The sequence below is a fragment of the Muntiacus reevesi genome, chromosome 20 (genome assembly GCF_963930625.1).
Source record: "Muntiacus reevesi chromosome 20, mMunRee1.1, whole genome shotgun sequence".
Taxonomy (NCBI): Eukaryota; Metazoa; Chordata; class Mammalia; order Artiodactyla; family Cervidae; genus Muntiacus; species Muntiacus reevesi.
Window position 1 is genome coordinate 11,175,601 of NC_089268.1, and position 8,901 is coordinate 11,184,501.

The following is an 8,901-nucleotide window of genomic DNA, read 5'->3' on the forward strand; positions in this document are numbered from 1 at the left end:
CAAGGACTCCAGTTGTGTATATTAGGCTGTTTGATGTTGTCTAATAATGAATGGACACTCTTGCCAGTTTTTAAACTTTTTTTCTGTATGCTTAACTTTGAATAGTTTCTATTGTTATGTCTTCCTGTTCTTAAATTTTTCTTCTGCAATGTCTAATATGCTATTAACTTTAGCCAGGGTGGTTTTCATCTCACTCACTTAGTTTTACCTCTAAGAGTTTGGTTTAAATCTTTCTTATAACATACATGTTTTTGAACAAATGAAATACAGTTTTTTTGTTTGTTTGTTTGTTTTTAAATACGTTTATAATAGCTGGTTTAACATCCTTGGCGGCTACTTACAATATCTTTTAGTTCTCAGTCAATTTTGATAGATTTACTTTCCTTCTCATTATGGGTCACATTTTACATGTTTGATAATCTTTGTTTGCATGCCAGACATTGTGAATTTTACCTCACTAGGTGCTGGATATTTTGGTATTTCTACAAATATTCTTGAGGTTTGTATGGGAGCTAGATTACTTAGACACAGTTCGATCCTTTTGGTCTTACTGTTAAGAATTGTTAGGTAGGACCAGAGCCATGTTTAATATAGGATTAATTATCCCCCATTACTGAGGCAATACCCTTTTGAGTATTCTACCCAAAGCCCCAAGACTTACAAAGTTTTCCAGTCTGGTTGGTGGTGATAGACATTGTTCCCAGCTCTGAGTGAACACCTATTATCTTCTCTAATCTTTCCAGACGTCTATTTCCCGGGCCTTGGTTAGCTTCCTCACACTCATGGGTCAGTTACGCTGCGTACTTGAGGGAGACCTTCTGCAGATCTCCAGATTTGGTGTGTAGCCTCTCTCCCCCTTGGTACTCTGTCCTGCAAATTCTGGCCGCCTTGGTCTCCCCAGATTTCTAACTCTGTCCTCAGGCAGAGAATTCTCAACTCAGAGAATTGGCTGAGCTCTGCCCGGGTTTTCTCTTCCTGTGCTACAGCCTGGAAACCCTCGTATGGCAGAAAGCTTGGGAAATGGAAGAGTCTGTGTGTTTTCCTTTCTCTCAGTAACTGTCTTTCATTGCCTGAAATGGTTTGAAAACCACTGTTTCGTACATTTTGTCTGTCTGTCTGTCATTTTGGTTGTTTCATGGAAGAAAGTATATCCAGTTCCTATTGCTCCTTGGCTGGAAGTGAAAATCCCTCTTTCCCTTCAAATCCTTTCTTATCCTTTGTTGCAGGTAGAATGGTGTTAGGCACATGGTTGGTTCATTCACTTAAATTAATTCATCTTGTAAGTAGTGACATCCAAGCAAAAGTTTTTCAGAAATTCAATTGTCAATGATTGGGTTAATTTTTTTAATGTTCAGTAATAAGTGATTATAATTCTTACTCAAATGAAGACCAAATTCATTTAAGAAACTGCAAGGAAGCAGATTAAAAAGGTTTTAGAAACACACTATATAGAAATGTTTTTTAGATGCTTGTTTTCTGTATACCTTTTATGTATTTATTTTAAATATTTTATAACTTATTGAAAATTACAAATATGAGATCAATACATATGGATCTCAGAAATCATATTTATGTTCACTACCAGAGTCTCCCTGAATGTGTGGCACATAGTAAACACTCAATATTGAAAGAATGATTGAATGAACAGAACTTTTTTTGTGTAGAATACTTTCTATTTCACCAAACAAGGTTATTTTATTTCAATAACAACTCTATCAATATATCTATCCCCCCATTTTAAAAATTGAGGCTCCATTTATCCACGTCTCTGCTGGTCTCTTCACAACACACTCTGTTGCCCAACTTCATAACACTGTTTTGTCAGATGAAGTTAACACAAATCAATATATCTTTCTCTACAAGAGAGACTTTGGATTTGGATTCCAGATTTGGATTTGGAAATCTTAATTGAAGAGGTTTGGCTTAAACTCTTAGAAGCAGCAGACTTGCATAGCACTCTGACTACGGGTTTAATTCTTGTGGATTCTTGGGGCTCCATCACCCCACTGTGCCTTGAGCTCTCCCCACATCTGTCATGCACTTCTGTGGCTCAGCCAAATCTTGCCCAGTTTTAGCCTTCCTTCCTCTGTGAAGCCTTCTCCTGTCACAGCGATCTCACCCTTCAGCCTGCTCCCTAGAACTTAATTGTCTTTTCCATTCACTTGGTACCTAATCAACCATACTGCCTTGTCATACCCTTTGTGTTTATGTGGGAATTCTGTCTCAACTACTTGTAACCACTTTCAGAACAGAGGCCCACATGTGCTTAGCAGAGTCGTAATAATAATAATAGCAATAACCAACAGACTCTGTGCCAGACCTTGTTCTAAGACCTCTTTATGAATGACTTAGTTAATCCTCACCTTATTCTTAGGGTGTGGTGCTATCATTACGTCACTTTCTAGATAAAGAAACTGAGGCCGGGAGGGTTAGGTCACTTGCCCAGGGTGGCTGGCAAAGCCAGGATTCAAATCTAGCATTGTGACTCCGAGCCAGAGCTCCTCACCACTGCACAGTGCATAGCCCTGGGGGTGCAGTGCTGAATGGATGAAAACACGGAGGTCTGCCTGCGCAGAAGCGAAATCTCCAGCAGGAGCCCTGCTGTGTTACTGTCATCGCTTTAATGTTTCCCATCACTACCCCTACATCACTGCTGTTGTTTCAGGAATGAGATCCTGTGTGGTCCAGGAGGAAACAGAGAGGAGAGAAGGGAGATGCCTACACCCCTCTTCTACCTTCCTCCCTTGCAGGTTGGGAAAAGAGCAAGTTGGGACAGTTCTTTCTACCATCCCCTAGCTCTCAGAGCCAGTCAGCAAAGTTTGGGGGACGAGGTTGGGGGGGAGTGACAGCCTCAGGATCACTGATTTCTGGGGCCTATGCCTCCCAAGGTTCAGTCAACCGGATGTGCCTGTAGCTTGCCGGAATTTGGCCGGATTTAGAGAGATAAGATCAATCTGACCCTTAATTCCCCAAATGTAATTTATGGGCTTGTCTTCTGTGTGCTGCAACACGTCTGGCTATCCGAAATCTGGTAATTATTTATGTAAACACAGCATCCTGCCTTTGTGGATTATAATTGGACTTGAACGGCAAGAAACGGGGACTTACACAGTTGGGATGCTGCTGAAACCCTTCTTTTGAAAACACTTACCTGAGCCTTTGAAATCTTCCCTGTGGTTCATGGATAGCTTTAACCAGACACCACCATCACCACCCTCTCCCCCAGATTTTTTTTTTTTGGCTTCTTCCTTCAGCAGGCCTGGGCAAATGTATTCCCAAATATTACCAGGTTTTGTAGTTCCTCTCAGAGAATAGGGTAAAGACACCTCAACCATCTTGGCTGGACCCAAACTGAGAGGACAGGAGCCGTGGGGTGGAGGCCTTCACAGATCTCCTCATTGTCTGTTGGAGCATGAATTTTATACCCCCACTAAGAATAAACAAGATTAGGAATTTAATGCTGTTTGGAAAAGAGGAGAGGTGGCTGGTGAAAGAGAAAGGTCTTTGCTTTTTATTCACGCTGCGAGTTCCCCAGGAACCTTCGCTGTACATACACACACGAGAGCCAGGAGGATTAGGAGGAAAGAAAATGCGCTGATTGAACAGATGGTTCGGCAAGCACTCCCAAGGGGCCCCTGGGGTGGATGAATCTGCATCTTTAAATAACATTAATTTCTGAAAGGCCCAAATTGTTTCCTAAATTGCTGCACTGAACTCTTAGCTTTCATCTATTTTTATGGCACCTCTCCTGGTGGAAGGCAGGGGCTGCTGCTTTCTGACAAACCACCTTTGGAGAAATTCCTCATCATCAGTGCAGCCAGTAAGGAATCAGTTTCATGAAAGAGAAAGAAATCTTTAAGAATCAAGGTGCTTTGAAAAACAGATTTTGGCAGAAGCAACCCCCCCCTAAGTAATCCAAACAAACCACCCAGTTCTAAAGCCAGCTGAAACACTCATTTCCTCAGTAGCCTGAGGCAAACCAATTAACCTCAGTTTCCCCATCTGTAAAATGGGGTTAATAATGCTTACCTGCTGCAGGAGGGCTGTGAGGTTTTAATAGGGTAATGGTTGTAGAGCCCTTTGATGTAGTAAGTTTTATTAACTTCCAAGGGATTCCCTGAGGTCAGAAAAAGCAGTTAAAACCCAAGAGAGAAGAAAGACATTGAAAGGCAAAGCTCAGCAAAGCATTCACCTTCAGCTCTAATTTCAGAAGCCCAGAGTCCGACACTCCGTGTGAGTGGGAAGCAGTGTCCAGGGCTGGGGGCGTGTGACTGGCATTTGGGAAGGGAGAGCCTTAATACTGTCTCAGAAGGCACTCGGCTTTCAGTGGAGGTAAAGGTAAACAAATAGCCTTGCTGGATCAAACCAAGTCCATTTGTTGGCCTCACTAAGGTTCTTTTCTAATAGCTAGTCTCCAGTAAGGGAATTATTTTGGTGTTAATCCAAGGTCCTTGGAATTGAATTTAGAAACCCCTAGTTTCTGGCTTCCTGCTTCCCAACAATTAAATAAAGAGAGAACTCAAGATCTGGCCTCCAGCCAGGGTTCCAGACCAGAAAGGGGGTGGTGAAGAGCATCGGCCAAGGGTCAGAGAACGGGGGCTTTTTGAGCTCCATCACTCACAGCTAGGTGCGCCAGCCTAGGTTGCTGGGCCAGCTTCGTCTCCTACTTCATAAAAATTATTTTAATCAGACATCCTTGCCTGAAGGGCCCAAATAATTAAGATTTGGAATGTGAAAGTGCATAAAGTTATAAAGCGTGCTCAAAGTGTTAGCTACTATAATTCAGGACAAACCTCTACATTTCCTTCAGTAACTTTTTAAAAATCTCAGTAATTTGGATAATTGTACCCCAAGTCAACTCATTCAGTGTAAGAAACCCCATTCTCCTCTCTAGGTTTTGATTTGCCCCCACGGGTTGAGTGCCCACTAGTCAAGGTGATTGGGCATCAGTGACATGGACACAGCCCACAGGGTGACCAGCTGGCCCGGTGTCCCTGAGACTGTCCCAGGTTCAGCACTGGAACTCTTGCCCCCAACCCTGGGCAAGCCAGGATGGTCAGTCATCCGACTGGGAACTCGGGCTGGTTAGAAAGTGCTAGTTACCAGTTCCTGACAATTGATTCACTACGGCGTGCTAACCAGGCTATTGACTCATCAGGGCGGCCTGGCATGCTGCAGTCCATGGGGTCGCAAAGAGTTGGACATGACTGGGTGACGGAACAACAAGACCATGGTGTATCATAGAAAAAGAGGCAGAGCCATGCGGGGCAGAAGTGCCCTGGGATCTGACGACCCGGCTCTGCCACTACCGACCTCAGACCAGAACGACGGCCTCAGTTTCCTCACCTGTAATTCCTTCTTGCCGTTTCCTCCAGGAGAAAAGGACACAGACACCTGCCCATTAACTACCCAGCCCACAGGGGATGCTGTGTGGTTTTCAACAAGAGAGGCAGGCGGTGGGGATGTGCCGGGCACCCATGTCCACTTCTGCTGTGGCTTTCAGCTCCTGATGTTCACTAGGAGTCCTTTAATACCCTTTCTCTAAGCAGCAAGCACGTGGCTGGGAATGTGGCAGCCCTAAACTAACAGCTGAGAGCTCTACATAGCTCTTTAGGTCACTTTAGCACATTATACCCCTGAGATTCAAACTTTCTCCAAGGTCGCGTTAAGATTCAAGTTTAGCGAAAGGGAGCTCTGAGTCCAAAAAATGAAAACAATCTAAAACACCAGGGCTGTTTCCCTTACCCCGGTTTACTGAGCGACACCTTTTCTTGCTGTGGTTTCTATAATGGTATTTTATTTTACAATATAAAGGTAAAGAAAAATACTCTCTGCTAACAGAGTAAAACCACATTAATTATACATAGGTTTTAATCTTTGTTGCATAGATTCTCCAGCCGAACCACTGCTTGGATTCCCCTTTTGTCTGACCCATGTAGACAGGCGAGAGGATCAGACCTGGGATTTTTCTGGTTGGGGCACCTTGCAGGGGTCAGCCGATTCTTTTAAAGTGCCCTTAACAGGAGCCTATTTAATGAAAGCAGTTTTCTCATGACAGATCAGAACCCAGCCTTTATAGCATTAAAAAAAATTTTTTTTTACATTGAGAAGAAATGGTGAACAATGATTGAATCAAAGCCGCCCTTAGCAGCCTCCCCCCACTCTACCCCATCTGAGAACAGCCCTGTTTCAATTTCACCACGGAGTTCAGCCTGCCTGCTCCAGACGTCCAGACCTCGCACTCTATAAATCGTCTCTGCCCTTGCCCTGGAGTTGCTGACTATATGTATTTTTGGGCCCAGCATTAATTCCCTCATCCTTGGCTGGTGACATTAAGATTTGTAACTGATAGAATGTGTTTTTAATGTATTTCCTGCAGGTTACTATTAAAGAAATCTAATTCTTCTGAACTTGCAAAAGGTTCTGCTTCCATTTAAAAAAAAAAAAAAAAAAGGCATTACTGGAAGAATTTCCCTGCAGCCTTCGGAAGGACGGGGCAGCCAGCAGGGTCTGGGGCTCCGGAATTCTCTGCTTAGCTCTGCCACTCATTCTTCCTTCTCCCGCCCAGTCTGTACTCCTCTCCGGGCCTTCGTTTTCCTGGGTATGAAGTGAGGATAAATATTTGTCCTTGAGATGAGGGTGTTGTAAGGATTAATTGGTTGGTGCTTCGGGAAACCTTTGAAGATGAAAGACGCTCTCTGCAGATGCTAAGTAAACTAGTAACGTGTCTGGTTTTAATGAGCCAGGTGAAGCCAGAGGGGATGGCTGGAGATTAACTGTGCCTAGTCCAGAGCTGGCCTGCTTGGGCTGGGCTGAAAACAGGGTGGAGCTCCCTGCTGGTTTCCTGGCTCCTGGCACGGGGCCTGGCACGTTGGTGTCTATAAATACATGCAAAAGCAACTGAATTGGGATTTAACCCAGATTCTCATGTCACAGAGAGCAGGGCCCCAGACTTCCCAAGGCATGCTTACTGCCTGTCTTTCTAGCACATGGCTTGGGCAGTTACTTAACCTTTCCAAATCTCAGTTCCTCGTCTGCCCACGGGGATGATGAGAGTCCTCCTTCTCAGGATGGTGGTGAGGATTTATCATAAACATAGCCAGCAGCAATGGAGCACTGGCTACACATCAGCCAGGCTCTGAGCACTTTATATTCTTGAGCTCATTGAATTCGCACACCAACCCAGGGAGGGAGGAGCTACTGTTATCATCCCCATTCTACAGGTGACAAAACTGGGGTACAGAGGGGTTACTCGGTAGCTTATGTAAGGCCCAAGTTCCAAACACAGCCTAGAGCAATGATCATGAAGTGAAATACCACATTTTACCCTTAGCAGAGCGCTGGACACATGGGTAAGTCCTCAACCAACCGGTTGAGGAGCTCTCAGACTCTGCCTAATTTGCCAAACCAGCAGAGAGCTCCATGGGGTTGTGACTCAGCCAGGTCCTGGGACTGTAGGAGCCAGGAAGGAGGGGATCAGGGTAGATGACCCTGATGGGGGCCCAGGGCTATGGGAAGATGCTAGGTGTGTGTGCACCCAGCCAACCTGCAGGTTTGGTGAGGTGTGTGTCTGAGCCTGCTCAGGGTGATCACATTTGGGACCCATGCTGCTGCTGCTGCTGCTCTGTCAAAAGAATTTCACACCAAATCCTGGTATGTCAAAGGCAGCCTTAGCCATGAGCTTTGAATGCTAAAATGTGGGAACCCCTGGGATTGTGCCGGTGCTTAAGGAGGAGGTACCTTGAAAGGTGTGGGTTGGATTGAAGCTAGTCCAGGCAATAACAAAGCAAAGAATCAGAATGAAGCAAACTAAGATTCTGGCCCAAGCAGTCCGAGTCCATGCGAAGAGTCAGAAGAGAAAACGGAGGCCCAAGTAAGAAATGATTTCGCACCCCCAGCACGTGACATCATAGCCTGGGCTCTGACATAGCAAGAGAAGCAGCTAAGACGTGGGTTGGGGAAGCCTCTGGGTGGAACAGAAATATCTTCAGCAACTGCTCCTGGTGATGGAAAGATGGAAATGGAATTTTATTTAAACATTATGTTGTTTTGAAAAGTCTGACTAATGTGAAAGTCCCTATTTAAAAAGGAGTTGACTCGACATTGCAACTGGTTGGTGTTTGCACACCCACATGTTGACTAAGGCCTTGGAAAACAAACTTCCTGGTAGATCCTGATTCAAATCACTTGGGAGCGAATGCTTCAAGGTACAATCCCTGAGCTGTGAGCAGAGGGGCTTGGCCAAGAAAAACCCTGTGTCTGTGTTTATGAAAAGGCAAACAGATCCCGAAGGGAGGCCCGCGTTCTAGCTGGCGTTGGGCACAGACCGTCCAGGAAAGCACACACAGATTCAAAGGAGGCCCTGGCACAGCTTCTCCGGGACCCCAGTGAGCCCCGTTTCAGAGCCCTCTTTAGACACACAGAATGCGTAGAGGGGGAAAGGGCAGTGAGGAGCCTTCTCTTCCTGAGTGCTCACTAAATGCTGTGTCTGTTCACTGCAGCTTCAGTCCAGCCACGTGAAGCACGTGCACGTGAGTAGCACAGTGGCCGTGTTCTCAGGGTGGAAGTGGGCCTGGGCAAGTCAGGCAGGGTGTCCCAGTTTTGCTCCAAACAGTCTCGGTTTATGCAGTTGAACCGGCATAATTAATAGGACATCCTAGGTTAAGTGAATTGCTTCCACATCACCCAGCTAGTGAGTGGCAGAGTTGGGATTTGAACCTAGGTTTTTCTAAGTTCAAAAAGCAGACACTGGGGAAGTTCCCACCCCCCATTCACAATAACAAAGACTGTCGGGGCTTCGACTGCAGAGCACAGACAGCCTTTTGGAGCTGCCTGCCTGCACCCGCTCCTCTCGCTCACTCAGGGCCTCCCCGCGCCTGTCTGATGGGCCTCTGGGCAGGA